The sequence below is a fragment of the Schistocerca americana genome, chromosome 3 (genome assembly GCF_021461395.2).
Source record: "Schistocerca americana isolate TAMUIC-IGC-003095 chromosome 3, iqSchAmer2.1, whole genome shotgun sequence".
NCBI lineage: Eukaryota > Metazoa > Arthropoda > Insecta > Orthoptera > Acrididae > Schistocerca > Schistocerca americana.
The window spans coordinates 233,696,199-233,713,338 of record NC_060121.1 but is presented as its reverse complement, the minus strand read 5'-3'; the positions used below and the strand labels follow the sequence as shown (position 1 = coordinate 233,713,338).

At 43.0% G+C, this 17,140-nt stretch overlaps 1 protein-coding gene and 1 pseudogene across 4 annotated transcripts in view; both read left to right on the top strand.

Annotated features, from left to right (window-relative positions):
- Positions 1 to 17,140, top strand: part of LOC124605586 (complexin) — a 737,935-nt gene that overhangs the window by 592,413 nt on the left and 128,382 nt on the right. The gene's annotated exons all lie outside the window — the stretch shown is intronic.
- LOC124608763 lies at positions 9,393 to 9,507 on the top strand (annotated as a pseudogene).

Genomic DNA, 17,140 nt, shown 5'->3' with positions numbered 1-17,140 from the left:
GCATTAATCTGCATTTTTATATCCTCTATACTTCGGCTCTTACTTGTGCCCAAATAGCACAAATCATCTACTACTTTTAGTTTCTTATATCCTAGTCTAATATCCTCAGCATAGCCTGATTTTACTGAATTACATACCAGTAACCTTGTGTCAATTTTGACGATGTTCGTTTGATACCCTCTTTTGGAGACACCATCCTTCCCTTCATCTGTTCTTCCAAGACCTTTGCCGTCTCTGACAGAATTACAGCGTCATCGGAAAACAAAAAAGTTTCTTCTTTCTTCTCTCTTGAATTTAATTCCCCTTCCAAACTTATTCTTGGTCTCTCTTATTCATTTGTCAGTGTGCAAACTGAAAAATATAAGGGATGGGCTACAACCCTATCCCATTCCTTTCTGAAGTACTGCTTACCTTTTATGTCATTGAACTCTTGCAATTACAGTCTTATTTCTGTACAAGCTGTAGATAATCTGCTACCTTCAGAACTTCAAAGAGTGTATTCCAGTCAGCATTGTCAAAAGCCTCCTCTGAATATGCGTATCCTATAAACGTAGGTTTACCTATGTTCAACCTTTCTTCTAATTTAAGTCGTAGGATCAGTATTGCTTCGCGCATTCCTACATTTCTCCGAAACCCAAACTCATCTTCCCCGAGGTAGACTTCTACCAGTCATTTCATTCTTCTGTAAATAAAGTGTGTCAGAATTTACGGGTTATGTCTGTGGGTCGTACTACGTCCATTGTATCTTCCGTTACTGTCAGTGGCTCACGGAGCTGCTTCAGCAGCGGATCTGGAAGCTTTGTGGACAACTGGACTTCACTGTTGATGCAGCTGTCTCGCCGCTCGTGGGTTTTCTCACTTGGTAATCTAGGGGCATTTAGAGGCTAGCTTTGTAGAGATGTTAGGTCGGCTGTGGATGTCAGCTGTAGGAAATGACTACGTTAGCTTGTAGACATTTCTCCGGAAGAAGACGTTTAACGAACGGAAATTGGTAATTTCCGAGTCTCTGAGCTACTGTAAAGTGATTCACAATTGCGTTTGCTCGAAAAGCAGACGGTAATGCGTTGCGAAATCCTTTAACAGCAGCACTTAACATGAAAGGCAAGTAACAGAAATCTTTTTTCGTGAAGCTGTGTACCATTTCAAACTGCGCACTGTAATATGGATGAAGTTTTATCACAACCCATTTCATCTTACTTCATTTTTATCACTTGTATATTTGTCGTTTTTAATCCTGTTTAGTTATTGCTTGTTTGTGAGGCTTTGCTAAATTTAAATTTTCAATGAAGCTCTATTTGCTTTCGTAGCAGCTTACTAATACGGATGTCGAACTACGGTCTCTCTTTCTTAGTTCAAGACAGTAGACGGTCCCTACCAATCCTTGTGGGATGTTCGGTTACTCCATTCTGAGTTGTTTTATGCCTGTGAAAAATCTCTGACGACTTGTCTGACATCTCATCTGCATATTACTCTGCAGACCAGTGCGATTTTCATGGGAAAGGGAACGGGAAAAGACACTTGCCGGTTCGTCGGGCTTTTTTCCGTTCCATTCACATATGGAGATTGGGAAGGATGATTGCTTAAAAGTCTCTGAGACCCAGATCTCCAGTTGTCAAGCACTCAGATCGGTACCGGATGTTTTAGTCGATAGCGTATCAACCAAAACACCGATGCCTCAACTGTAAGTAAAAGTAACAGCAGAACTACGGAGCACAGGAAAACCATATTTGTCAGCAGCTATTTGTAGATATTGCTTGGGAGAGTTGTTAGAGCATAAGTTCGTCGAACCTGAGGTCCCGCGTTCAAGTCGTCACTTATGATACTTTATTTTATTTTATTTTATTTTATTTTTTTTACTGTTCACGCGTGAAATTGTTATATGGGAGAATATTTTCCTGACATTTAAAAGGGCATTTCGGAAATTGTAGCAATGTTCTTTTGGCGGTCTGCTTTCACTTCGTTAGTTAAAAGTGGCAAACCTATAGAGTATATTTGTATAGATAGGTGTAACAGAACAGACTCCATTCTTGACGAATCAAGTAGTGCATTTGTAGTTTTACAGAATAAACATAAACAGTGGGAACGGTAGAATACACAAAAAATTGCATCACACTTCCGCACGTATGATGCAATTGTTTTTTTTTTTTCTGTTCTGACTGTATATTCTGTAGAACTAAAAATGTACTCTAGAGGTTAACTATTTTCAAAGAAACGAAACGGAAGCAGACTGTCAAGAGAACATTGCTGTAAACTCCAAAAAGCCCTTTTATATATCATAAACACGTTCTCCCATGAAACACTTTCAGGCGTAATACAATAAGAAAAAGTTATCATCATTGGGGTTTGAACCCAGGACCCTTGGTACTGTGATCTAACGTTCTACCAACATCCCCACGGATGCTATAAGGAACAGATATACACAGTTATGCTTTTTCTGTGCTCCGTAGTTCTGGTGTTGCTGTTAATTAACGTTTACGCCCGTTTTCCTGGACGACAGCACATAGCACGAACTAAATCGGAGTTTTTGAGACTAAAAAATGGCTCTGAGCACTATGGGACTCAACTGCTGAGGTCATTAGTCCCCTAGAACTTAGAACTAGTTAAACCTAACATACTGAAGGAACGCCTGGGCATGCGAAAAATTGCATCACGATGGGTTCCACATGACTTGACGGAAACGCAGAAATGGATGCGTTACGACGCTGCTCAGACGCACTTCGAACGCTATGAACGCGAAGGACACGCTTTCTTACGCCGTGTCGTAATACTGTATGAGAGATGAGCCACGTCGTACGAGCCAAAACTGAAACGCCAATCCAATGAATGGCGTCATTATTGATCGCCGCGAAAGTCGAAACTGCGTCAGAGCCCCAGTGTGGTGAACGTTATGGTGATTCTCGTGTACGACTGTGATGGTATTATACTAACGCATTATGTTCCTCCATGGCAGACCGTCAATGCACAGTATTACTGTTTGTCTATGGAGCATCACCTGCGACCAGATTTGCGAAAGAAGCGGCAATACTTTCTGCGCAACTCACCCATCATATTGCACGACAATGCCCGGGTGCATACAGCGCAAGCTGTGGCTGCTCTGTTCGGTCGATGGGACTGGAAAGTGCTGTACCATCCACCATACTCCCCAACTTGAGTCCTTGTGACTTTGATTTGATTCCGAAGATGAAGGATCCGCTTCGTGGCGTTCGCTTCAGAACTGTTTAAAATGGTTCAAATGGCTCTGAGCACTATGGGACTTAGCTTCTAAGGTCATCAGTCCCCTAGAACTTAGAACTACTTAAACCTAACTAACCTAAGGACATCACACACATCCATGCCCGAGGCAGGATTCGAACCTGCGACCATAGCGGTCGCGCGGTTCCAGACTGTAGAGCCTAGAACCGTTCACCCACCCAGGCCGGCTCAGAACTGTTCCAGAGATTCGACTGGCAGTAGATCGCTCCTTTTGCACCATCAACAGAACAGACTCTGCTAACGGTATACTACGCCTTCCAAGTCGCTGGCAACGGGTTCTACACAACGCTGGTGACTACTGTAAAGGACAGTAACAGGTGCAAACATGTAACTATTTTGTATCGGTTGTGAGTAAATAGTTGCCACTATTTTAGTTCCAACCGTCGCATATGTACTCAGCAACTTGTTGTATGCATACGATTCGTGAAAATTTTGTTTTACCTGTTATTAACTTCTTTTATGTTAATTCCATGTGGTGACTGGCTCCATGACTATAGAGTTTCAAATGGCTCTAAGCACTATGGGACTTAACATCTGAGGTGACTATAGTTCATATGGCTCTGAGCACTATGGGACTTAACTTGTGAGGTCATCAGTCCCCTAGAATTTAGAACTACTTAAACCTAACTAACCTTAGGACATCACACACATCCATGCCCAAGGCAGGATTCGAACCTGCGACCGTAGCAGCATCGCGGTTCTGTACTGAAGCGCCTGGAACCGCTCGGACACAGCGGCCGGGAACTATAGAGTTTGTTTCTGAATTTTAGTCCTACGAAAAGAGTGGCTTATAATAAAATTAAAAAATAAAAACTGTAGAATTGGTACTGTGTCATATGCTTTACAGAAGTCAAGAAATAGCATCGGTATGTGGCAGTAGTTTTATGCTTAAGTAAGTGTGTCACAGACTACTTTTCGTACCAAGAGTACGAAGAGCGTCAGTGCGATAGTTTGTAAGGAAGTAGGGGGGTGGGTGCTAGACCTGGAGGTATGGATCCTTTATTGTATGATTATATGATAGCGGAACATACAATGGTAGCAGTTACGTCTGTAAAATATCTGGGAGTATGCGTGCGGAACGATTTGAAGTGGAATGATCACATAAAATTAATTGTTGGTAAGATGGGTGCCAGGTTGAGATTCATTGGGAGAGTCCTTAGGAAAAGTAGTCCATCAACAAAGTAGGCGGCTTACAAAACACTCTTTCGACCTATACTTGAGTATTGCTCATCAGTGTAGGATCCGTACCAGGTCGGGTTGACAGAGGAGATAGAGAAGATCCAAAGAAGAGCGGCGCGTTTCGTCACAGGGTTATTTGGTAAGCGTGATAGCGTTAGGGAGATGTTTAGCAAACTCAAGTGATAGACTCTTCAAGAGAGGCGCTCTGCATCGCGGTGTAGCTTGCTGTCCAGGCTCCGAGAGCGTGCGTTTCTGGATGAGGTATCGAATATATTGCTTCCCCCTACTTATACTTCCCGAGGAGATCACGAATGTAAAATTAGAGAGATTCGAGCGCGCACGGAGGCTTTCCGGCAGTCGTTCTTCCCGCGAACCATACGCGACTGGAACAGGAATGGGAGGTAATGACAGTGGCACGTAAAGTGCCCTCCGCCACACACCGTTGGGTGGCTTGCGGAGTATAAATGTAGATGTAGATGGAGTATTTTCAATACTTTTGGAAGAAGAATGGCCATATCTTAGTAGACATAAAAGAGTTGTAATTCCGAACCTCTCAAAGCATTTTCTTGAAAGGAAAACGTCTGGCTGCGCTATATTTTCTTTCCTTTAGCTGAGAGCTAGGTGGGGGCCGTGGCCCGCCTTTGCCTCCGGGTATGGGCATCCGTGAACAGTACTTGATCCAGGCGACCTTACTGGTTGCGAAGGGTTAGCAGGAGCAGAGGAGCAGATGCGGGGGCGGCTAGCCCGGCAGGCAGTGAGGGCGAAGTGACCTGGAAACCTTTGACAGGGCATCGATACGGCGGTCGCGGACAGGGCGCGCGGGATATTTCGAGTGGGGATCGCGTGCAGGCGTGCTCGGCGTGCCCTGTGCCGCCCACCGCGAGCGCTCACTCAGACTTGTAAATAGCACCCCCTGCCCCTCCCCTCTCCCCCCCCCCCCCCTTTGCCTTCCGTGCTGCCTGTATCACGACGATCAGCGGCGTCACGGACCGCGGGCAGCCAATGCCCGCGAGGTGCCTTCCGCATCACGTTACCACAAAAGATGCTTTAGAGGGCGGAAGGGTCAGAATAGAATAGCGCTGATTCCATGTACTGCTGTGCCTGACAGACTAGCTAAGTCCGAGAGGCACGTCGATGCTCGCTGAACGTGGCTGAGTCACGTAGACCGAAGAATCGGTGTCCGTCCGAGTACGACGCTGGTGGTTACGAGACATTTCAGCCTAAGCATGAACCAGAGCAGTGGTTCACAACGTAGGGTAATTACTTCACGGGAGATAAAATTAAATTTTGTGGAGACGAGGAGGATGGACGACTTTAGAAACAAATAGCATGTGATTATGCTTCAGTTAAATAACTGATGATGGTCGAAGTAGAGAGGATATAAAATGTAGACTGGCAATGGCAGGGAAAGCGTTTCCGAAGAAGAGAAATTTGTTAACATAATGTATAGATGTGTCAGGAAGTCGTTTCTGAAAGTAGTTTTATGGAGCGTAGCCATGTATGGAAGTGAAACATGGACGATAACTAGTTTGGGCAAGAAGAGAATAGAAGATTTCGGAACGTGGTGCTACAGAAGAATGCTGAAGATTAGATGGGTAGATCATATAACTAATGAGGAGGTATTGAATGTGTCGTCCGCAGTTCGTGGTCGTGCGGTAGAGTTTTCGCTTCCCACGCCGGGGTTCCCGGGTTCGATTCCCGGTGGGGTCAGGCATTTTCTCTGCTTCGTGATGACTGGGTGTTGTGTGATGTCCTTAGGTTAGTTAGGTTTAAGTAGTTCTAAGTTCTAGGGGACTGATGACCATAGATGTTAAGTCCCATAGTGCTCAGAGCCATTTGAACCATTTTTTTGAATGTGTCGTATCGGCCGCCGCACAGCAGCCGTCAACTCGGCGCGGCGTGCTACAACACACGCGGCACAGAGCGAGTACCACTGGCGCCGCACACGATGCCAACAACTGGCGCAAGTGAACGCGTCGTCGCGGGGTTAGCGGCAGCGTACACACCACTATCGATACGGATTACCCGGGCGGCGTTGCCCTTGCCACCAGAGTGAGCAACCGTATAAGGGCGAGATCTACCAACACTCTAATTGTCCAGACCTGCGGATTTAAGCGAGCTCCCTGAGCCCGCTTAACCAGTTCAATCTTCGCCGATGACTGTGTTACTACCCGGCTGCTGGATTCACGACGACTGTGGCCTCCCTGGCTGGAAACTTGCGACGCGTCGGTATCGACTGGTTGGCAGTGGTTTGGACTTGTATTCTCTACTAGTGACTCTGATTTCTCCGTGGCGCTACAGCCAGCGAGGTGTTGTGTAGTCGAACTTAAATTTTGTTTTGAGTGACAGAAGGTCAAATAAATTTGGTTATCACGGTATATTTGTTGTGTTACGGTGGGGGCATAACACAACAGAATATGATTGGGGAGAAGTTTTTGGCACAAATTGACTAGAAGAAGGGACCATTTGGTAGGACATGTTCTGAGGCATCAAAATATCACCAATTTAGTATTGGAGGGAAGCGTAGAGGGTAAAAATCGTAGATGGAGACCAAGAGATGAATACACTAAACAGATTTAGAAGGATGTAGGTTGCAGTAGGTACTGGGAGATGAAGAACCTTGCATAGGATAGAGTAGCATGGAGAGCTGCATCAAACCAGTTTCAGGACTGAAGACCACCACAACAACAACAATGATTCTAAACTGTTTTTAAAATATCGTCTCTATTATCAGTTCTTCAATAGACAAACATTAATCAAACCGTCTGTAGCGTTCCTTACATTATTGCACATGACATCATTTTCGTAAAATTAAAAAAATTCGTACAAGGAGAGAAAATGAGTCCATAAATACATAATTAAAATGCTGAATATCGTTTTTAAATACAATAGCACTTTCTACGTGGATTTATATTGCATTTTCGTATGAAATATTTTAAAACAGGATTGCATACACAAAGCCACACAGCACTGTTCCCACTGGTAACATCTCCTTGCGAGATGTTTCCTCACTTTCTTTCTTTAATTTTGAAGAACAAACATGACATATATGGGAGGCATATTCTTCGCTTGTGGGTGATTAATATTGCAGGAAATGTCTCTGTGTCAGTCAGCCTGCAGGTCCGTTTTGGTTTTTTGGAACTGTCGGCAAGATTAACTGTGAAATCAGTTTATTGTCACTTTCTTGATCTGAAGTGAACTGTGTGACCAAAATGCATTCGATACTCCTAGTAAGAACAAATGAAAAACAGTTTTCGCCACCACTTTACAGTTCCGTGTCTGAACGCATTCTACTGTAGTCGTCTTCAAGGACACCTGTGTCGTACAAATCATCTTCAGCATCTAGAGCATCGACAATGTCTTCAAAATTCGGCAAATCGACAGTTTCTTCATCAGATAAACCACGGTGCATCATTTCTCTTATACAGAAAACCAATAACGTGCTCTATCCGCAGGCAATAACAATGACTCATAACAAACGAAAAGCCGGCCGGGGTGGCCAAGCGGTTCTAGGCGCTACAGTTTGGAACCGCGCGACCGCTACCCTCGCAGGTTCGAATCCTGCCTCGGGCATGGATGTGTGTGATGTCCTTAGGTTCGTTAGGTTTAACTAGTTCTAAGTACTAGGGAACTGATGACCTCCAGTGTTAAGTCCCATAGTGCCCAGAGCAATTTGAACCATTTTGAACAAACGAAAACAAGATGCAGATTCACGCAATCTATCCGTGCAACTAATAAATAATGGTAGGAATATCGTACATCGATAGTCAAGGATTCAAAAACAAAGCGCAGCGTTTTGTAATCAACAAAATATATTAGCCTGTAGAACATATGGTCTCGGGGTTTTTGGAAGTGAGCGGGGCCCGTAGAATCTACCGGCTTCGCGCCGAGAGAGTTAATCTTGTACAGTTCTAGCCCATGGATTGATAGAGCATCTCTATAGATAAACTGGGAATAGCGTGGTGTACGGATTTTCATCATTGTAGATAATAGTTCGTCAGGAAACAAAAGAATTTTAGAAACACGTGCTCTTCACTCAAGACGTCGTACGACCTGACACATCCACTTACGACCGTTGGTTCCTTACTTCAGAATACTTCCTTTAGCTGCTTACAGGCCTTGGTAGATATCAACCGGGACTCGAACCCGAGATCTCCTACTTACTATCCGACTGAGCCATCGAGGAGACAGAGGATAGTGCGACTGCAGGGACTCATCTCTGGCACGCTCCCCATGAGACCCACATCTCCGGGTTACCGTCCACATCAGTGAATTTGTTGTGCCCCTGCCCACTATACTCATTACTCGCGGCAGTCAATCTACCGATTCTCGTAAGAGTTAGAGCAAATGTGAGTGCGTCCGCACTAAAGATCATTGGCCGGTAAGCCTTATCTATATGAAGGTTGTATCTGTTCTTTCGGACATGTCTGAAAGAACAGGTACCATCTTCATACTTCCTTTAAGATCCTCTACCGTTTATACACAACGTGTTCCAGTTCCGTTGGACAGCTTGTGTGAATTTCGAAACATCAGTGCTATCTTGTGGCGACTTGCGGTGTTGCGATCCTTGAAGTTTCGGCAACAGCTGTGCAGAACGTCAAAGCGCTAGCATTGCTGCAGCAGGCGTCCTGGCTACGAATGTGTCTGACGCTCGTCAGAAAATGGCGATAGAGTGATGAAGTAACATCAAGTTTTGTTTGAAGTTAGGCACATCAGCCAGTGAATTCGTCGAATGCGACACGAATACCGACAACGGCGCAGCCCGCAAAGTACAGATTGTGCGCGAGTGTTTGGCCAGCAAACGAATCACAGTCGTGGATCATCTGCCGTTTTCTCCGGACTTGGCCCCAGCCTACTTCTGGTTGTTCCCAAAATCGAAGTTGGCAATGAAAGGACTTGTTACGTTGCATTGTAGGACACCCAAGAAACATTTTAAAATGTTTTCAGCTATGTGTTGATTCGCCAACGGCCTTGCAGTGGAAACACCGGTTCCCGTCAGATCACCGAAGTTAAGCGCTGTCGGGCTGGGCTAGCACTTGGATGGGTGACCATCCGGTCTGCCGAGCGCTGTTGGCAAGCGGAATGCACTCAGCCCTTATGAGGCAAACTGAGGAGCTACTTGATTGAGAAGTAGCGGCTCCGGTCTCGAAAACTGGCATACGGCCGGGAGAGCGGTGTGCTGACCACATGCCCCTCCATATCCGCATCCAGTGACGCCTGTGGGCTGACGATGACACGGCGGCCAGTCGGTACCTTTGGGCCTTCATAGCCTGTGCAGGAGGATGTGTTGATTCAGAGTGAGACTAGTATGAACAAATCCAGTGATTTTATGAACATAATCTCTGACTTTTATTTTTCATGGAGACAGTCCTAACAGAACTGGGACACATTGTGTGTAATCTATCCCTAAAGGTATGGATCATTCTGTACATACAAGCAATTCACGTCGCATGTTTTATGTGTGTTCGTAGACATTGTGTTGGGCCATAGAGTACGTACCATAGATGAATAATGTATGGCAACGGAGGTAATTCTGATGAGACAGTTCCATCTTTCATCGAGATTACGATGTAGCTGCGTTCAATATTTGCATCACGTTTCGATATTCGAGCCGAATATTACAAATCTAGTCTCTTTTTTTAAAAAAAATGGAAAGATTCGTCACGACGGAACGTAACGTGAAAGCGGAATACCTTGATTATTAAAAGCCCTGCGGCATACTCCACCACAGAGTCATATTTTTCAGAGTTATTTTTGTGCTGTGACAACATTCCACGCCGCTGAATTCGCGCACGCACAGCCAGGCACGTGACGTCTTGCGCTGTCAAATGTTATTACGTTTTCATTTGCATCCACGCTCGACAAGTCAGGGCCCGTTGCATGGCGAGAGATATTCCATGTCCTGTTTACGAATGCTGCATGCAAAAAAAAGGTCCGAAGTACTTCCGTATGCATTGTAATTTATTTTGCGATTTCCCTCTGACCTTTGCGAAAAATACGTACAGGTAAACGTAAAATACATTCGATACGTCCACTGGAAATTTTCTTTTGGAGATTTCAGGACCAATATCAACAATATTTGATATTCGCCGTGGCTACACGTTTCTCCTTAGCTGATCAGCGCGACTCAGCAATTACATTTACTGTTCACTCCTGATTATCATATCTTCCGTTATTTATGTTAGAGAGCTATTGTTATTCCTAATATTCTCATGGACAAAAATGTATGGGATAAGATTAAAAAAATGCTATATAAACATATCATTTTTTAATCTTATCCCATACATGATATATATCCCATACGTGATATATAAACATATCATTTTTTAATCTTATCCCATACATTTTTGTCCATTTGTTCTTATTACGTTGGAAACAAGATGTTACAAGAATAAGCAGTGACATCTTTCAGTAAGATTTTCTTGGTGCTCGGACCACGTCATCTGATTCACACTTCACACTATTTCTGTCCACATTTTTTTAGATACTAATCAGAAGATTCAAGGATTTGCTTCCATTTGTCGCACAGCCTTTAAAGCCAATCTCAGAGGTCTGTCTTCGTGAAACGTGTACAACACAGAAGAGTTGAATGACACATGTAACACATTTAACCAAATGTTCCGTACTTCCTTCTCTCTTATTTTTCTATTACAATTGAGATCAAAAATTAAATATTAATAAGCAAATAGCTTGAGTAACTAATAATGTTTGAATGTTATGAAGGAGGAAACAGGAGCTGCATCACAATATAAAGGACATTCACCGCTCATCGCAGCGCTTTTCATTTGACAATACTGCAAACTGCTGAAGGTATTTCATCAGACAAATTAAAATAATACATTAAATCAAGAAAACGGATAATAAAACAATGTGATCAGTTAATAAAGATCAGGGCACAAGTTGGGTGCTCAACACATTGCATACAATCCTCCTATGGGAGAATCAACTTGTCAGTGATACATGAGAATTGCGCAAAATCTTTAGTAACCATTAAGTGCCAAAAGTTGAAAAATCGAGTCAAAATTAGATTGTTGCAGATGAGTATCTAGAGCTTAGTGTTCCAATCTAACATAAACATGTATCAATAAAACTACAGGAGACAAACAAGGTGGAATAGAACAGTTACTAAATACTCAAATGGTAATGATGGAATATTATGTAAGCTTCTCGATATAATGAATCGTTCGTTGGTCCTATACTCAGTCATTTGATCCATGTGTCTACGTGCAGCTCGTTACCAGATGGATATATTTCAGTACAAACTTATAAAAAGGGAGAAGAAATAATGTAGAAAACTACCGGATAGTTTTCTTGCTACTGAGATTTTCTAATGATTTTTAGAAGGCTGTAAGGGTGTAAGACAGTACTAACATATTTCGGTAGACAGAGTTTGGTTTCAGACTAGAAGTTGATGAATACTGACCAGTTGTTTTTGTATATCAGTGATCTGCAACTATCTACGAAAGGTATTATAAAAAATTTGTACCTGAACATACCTCAAGTGTCATAGTGAGAAATGTGGATGCAGCAACCAAGGCTTAGGCAGCCTTAGATGGTCGCTTACAGAAAGCAGATTGTCGCTTATTTGTAACAAGACACAGCGTACAGTTGCTGACACTGCACTTCCGTGCAAGCGAACTTTTATGACGGCAGTCCAGGAAGTAGCGAACTATTGGTCATTGCCGCTGTGTGGGTTGATATGTTTCCATTCAGGGTCGAAGGATTTCCTCGACGTCTTCCCCCAGTGTTCTGTGAGTGCCCGTCGAACCAAACTGTTAGGACCGTTTCACACTGGGACACAAGTGACGGTCGCCACTGACGGTCACCGGTAACTGTGGTGAACACTCCTGGATTACCGGTGTCCGACACCGCAGGTATTGCCATTGATTAGTTAGTGAAATGGACTCGAGCGAAGAGGAACTTTTGTTAGTACTTCTATGCAGGAGGAGGATCAGAATGAAGACAAAACGTTTATTACACGCGCATCCACTGCTACATGATCGGCTGGAGAAAGGATTCTTTTATACTCTATATGTCGTTTGAGGATACGTTAACTATTCACTGATTGCAGAACATGTCACCTTGTTTAGTCCGTGAAGGAAATATTGCTAACAGTATCAGAGATGACTTTGCAAACTACTTCCTTAGTCCTGAAGTTGAAGTTCCCTGGCAGTTGCAAAAAAATGTAATTGCTAGAACTTATAATGAAAATTATAGAGTGTCAGGAACTTGAACCTCGATAATATTATAATAAATAAATAAAATTCCTTATTGTAGTAGCCACATATGTGTAAATAATTGTAATTAACAATAATATTTTAACTCTATTTTTTGGACCATAAGGTGGAGGAACGACTTAAGACGACGATAAGACGCACCATTAATTTTGTTATGAATATGTTTAAATATAAGTATTGTTTTAAATTTTCTCTTCATTCGCCCTGTAGGGGAGAGTTGATGGTTTCCACGCTCATCCGTTTTGTCCCTACTTGTCGCATTAAGACTGCATAACGGTACACTGGATACTGGTAAACGCAAAGGAAAAAGGGGCGAGGGATGCAAATGTACTTGAAGGTTACTACCCTCCTAGCCTCATACAGGAGTCGCAATTAAATTTTACTAGTCTTTTATGGTCCGAAAAATAAGGTATTAAGTTTGAAAGAAGCACATACAACTCACAAATTTCGTATTTTTGAGCCGGCCGGAGTGGCCGTGTGGTTCTAGGCGCTACAGTCTGGAACCGCGTGACCGCTACGGTCGCAGGTTCGAATCCTGCCTCGGGCATTGATGTGTGTGATGTCCTTAGGTTAGTTAGGTTTAATTAGTTCTAAGTTCTAGGCGACTGATGACCTCAGAAGTTAAGTCGCATAGTGCTCAGAGCCATTTGTATTTTTGATCGATGCTATTCTCACTGAAATCAGGCACAAACGTCGTTATATGAGAGGCGTTGGAAAAGTTCGCGCAAAAATAAAAACTACTTACGTGTGTGGGGTAAACCTTTTTTATTTTTCGACATAGTCTCCTTTTAGACTTATACACTTCGTCCAACGCATTCTAATTGGTTGATCCCTTCCGAATAATAGCGATTGTCCAAGTCTGCAAAATACCTATTAGTTGCTGCAATCACCTCCCTGTTTGAATAAAATCTTTGTCCCGCCAGCCATTTCTTCAAATTGGGTAACAAATAGTAGTCTGAGGAAGCCAAGTCTGGAGAACAGGAGGGAAGTGAAACGAGTTGGAATCCTATTTCCATTAATTTTGCGACCACGACTGCTGAGGTGTGTGCTGGTGCAGTGTCATGATGGCAAAGACTTTCTTGCGGTCCAATCGCTGGCGTTTTTCGTGCTGCTCGGTTTTCAAACGGTTCAGTAACGATGAATAATATGCACCTGTAATAGTTTTACCCTTTTCCAGATATCGGATGAGGATTATCCCTTGCGAATCCCAAAAGACAGTCGCCATAACCTTTCTGGACGAAGGAATGGTCCTCCTAAACAGCTGCAAACCATCCTTGCAACACTTCACACGATTCCGTTTTTGGTCAAGAGTGAGCAATCGCGGATAGCTTTCTCATGTCTAAATGTTTATGCAAAATATAATGTACCCATTCATTCGAGATGCCCACAACATTAGCAATCTCACGCACCTTAGCTGTTCTGTCATCCATCACCATATCATGGATTTTATCAATGATTTCTGAAGCTGTAACCTCCATAGGGCTTCCAGAAAGTTCAGCATCACTTGTGCACATATGGCCACTCAGAAAATTTTGAAACCACTTATAAACTGATCTAATCGATGGTGCAGAGTCACCGTAATGTTTATCAAGCTTGTCTTTAGTCTCCTGAGGCGTTTTGCCTTTCACAAAGTAATGTTTAATCACCACAGGAAATTCCTTTTAGTCCATTTTTTGACAATCACTCGACTCCCTTGATTCACACGAATGCCAAACACAAATAAATCGACCAATATGGCTGAAACTTGGTGTGCGTTCTTTCCAAAGACGCTAGCAACTAAACATGACCTTGATACGCGCTGGTGGTGCCATCTCTCGGAATTTGCACGGACTTTTCAAACGCCCCTCGTAATTTCTTGCCACACATTCGTTTTCACCACTTCGTTGTTGTAGTCGTCGCTTTTGACATACCAAATGACAGGACGACTTTCTACTTCAATTATAAAATCCTCCGAGTTTATCAAATCTAAACTGATGGCTACAATGTGTACAGTATAATTTACAATGAATGTTACGCGCTACTGTCTCAGAAATGACTGCCTGTCTGTCGGTAAATCTGCAGCGCTGTGTCTGTGGTCTGTGTCCCAGCGCGAACACTCCAATTCAAACTAATGTATGTCCGGCGGTGACTGCTGTGAACACATTGACCGTGTCCGTCGCATGTGGCGAGGGTGAGTCACTGCTGCCTCACAGTGGCTAGGTAAGGCGGCGTAGTGTCCCGGTGTGAATGCTCCAGTTCAAACGAATGTATGTCTGTCGGTGACCGTCGTTGGTGGCCGTTGCCAGTGTCCCAGTGCGAAACGGACCAGTAGAACAAAACCTATTATGAGACAAATTAACTGCAGACTTTGGCTGAGAGTGGGCATGGATTGAAATCGATGGGGAAAATTGAAAATTTGTGCCAAACTGGGATACTTGAACCCGGGTCTCCTGCTTATTGGGCAGTTGCTCTGAGCACTAAGACATCCGGACAGAGTGGTCATCGCAACTGCACGGACCACCCTATCACGCCTCCCCTCAGACCCAAATTTTCATCTTATCCACACACTACGAATGTAGAGCCCACTGCCCATTACCCAAATTACTCAAGGCATTTCGCCGATTTCCGTGACAGTTCTATTCTGCTGTGCACCGGCACTGAAAACATCATTGGCCGTCTTCACCTTTATAATGTGTGTGTTTGTGTGTGTGTGTGTGTGTGTGTGTGTGTGTGTGTGTGTGGTGTTTCGTCTCTTCTTTCAGATATGTCCGAAAGAACAGACACCTCAATATATATGCACTTATTTTGAGTCTAAGGCGATATATGAGAATTGTGCTATGTCTGTATGAATCAACAAGATTATGACATCAGTACTCGAATGACTTTTCCGCAGCAGTGCATACTAAATATTACTAATATATACTGCTGAAATCTGGTATGTTCATTATATGCCGTATGTGGTATGCAATTTTCAATACCGCATTGACATTTTTCGAGTACCGCATACGCACTACGTATTTTTTAAATTTTCATTAAAGTAGTACTGAAGCGTTATTTTTTTCCCCAAAGCCGGGTTAATGATTTAGCCGACAACGAAGTACATCAATACTGAAATTATATTACTGAATATTTATTTACTACCGAAAGGAGTGCAGGTTGCTAAGTTCCAAAGTGCACCGAACAAAACATTAATCACCTCTTTAGAAAAGCACACGGAGTGCTGTACATGGTTTTTATCTGGCGCTCGCAGAGCTCCTATATTAAAGGCTGAATCGACCGCGGTGTTTTCCACAACTCTGAAAATTCGGTAATATTTACCTTCTGGATGGTTGACCTATTAACGCAAATTTTTACAATATTTCTTATAAAACGTTTGATATTGTTTGCATGAAGTGTACCGAACAGTAATTAATGTGTATAGACGTATTTGGAACTCACTTTTCACATAACAGAAAAACTGAAATGTAACATTACGCGGGTGTAGAAATGTAGGCTCGCAACTTCCGTGGTAGTTTGTAAATATTTAATGTAATGAGTTAAGAACTCGCTGTCACTGTCTTCAAATATGGGTGTTACGCAGTGCCAACCTGGGCCTATTTATTAGTTTTTCCTCGTATATAGGCACTTATAAAACTGGTGTTTATTTATACTCATAAGTAAGTACTTTAAGAACTGGAACATTTTTATTGTGTAGAGGGTGAAAAGTAGAGTCTCATGTTACAGTGAAACGAATTTTTACTAACATTTTCATGTATCATTGAACCAGTATTCGTTTTGTGTACTTCATGATAGGTTAGTACAATTCAGAAAAGAAGTGATTAAGAAGTACAGTGTGTTAAGTAAGACCGTGGCCGGGTTAATGAGAAGAAAAATGTATTTGACAACAAACTAGAACATAAACATACATCGTATACGAACAAAAGAAAAATACAGTTACAGTTAATTACACGTCCAGTCACCCGCAGTAACGATAATTTCTTGGCATCTCTGGGTTTTCCCGCTTATTCACGTGGAAGAGACTTCGAAATTCATCAAATTTGAGTTGACAGCTGTTTCAGAGTGCAGATATTTATTCCTTGCAACTTCTTTTTGAAGTAAGACCATATATTTTCAATATGATTATCGTCAAATGACTGTGAGGGCCAATCCATTACCCGCACACCTTTCTCCTTTTCCCGGTCGCTGCAAAGTCTGCTCCGGTGCTTCGGATAATTGTCCTGCTGTTGTATCCAATCTTTATTTTTGTCAGTGATATAACGTCTGGCTGTCGGCATCGAACATCTTTGATAAACGCGACGCGTCAACTGCACTCAAGTTTCTATTTGTGTATCTCAGTCAAGAATTCAAAATGAACTAATACTTTATGGACACTGCATGGCCGGCCTTTGTGGCCGAGCGGTTCTAGGCGCTTCAGTCCGGAATCGCGCGACTGCTACGGTCGCAGGTTCGAATCTTGCCTCGGGCATTGATGTGTGTGATGTCCTTAGGTTTAG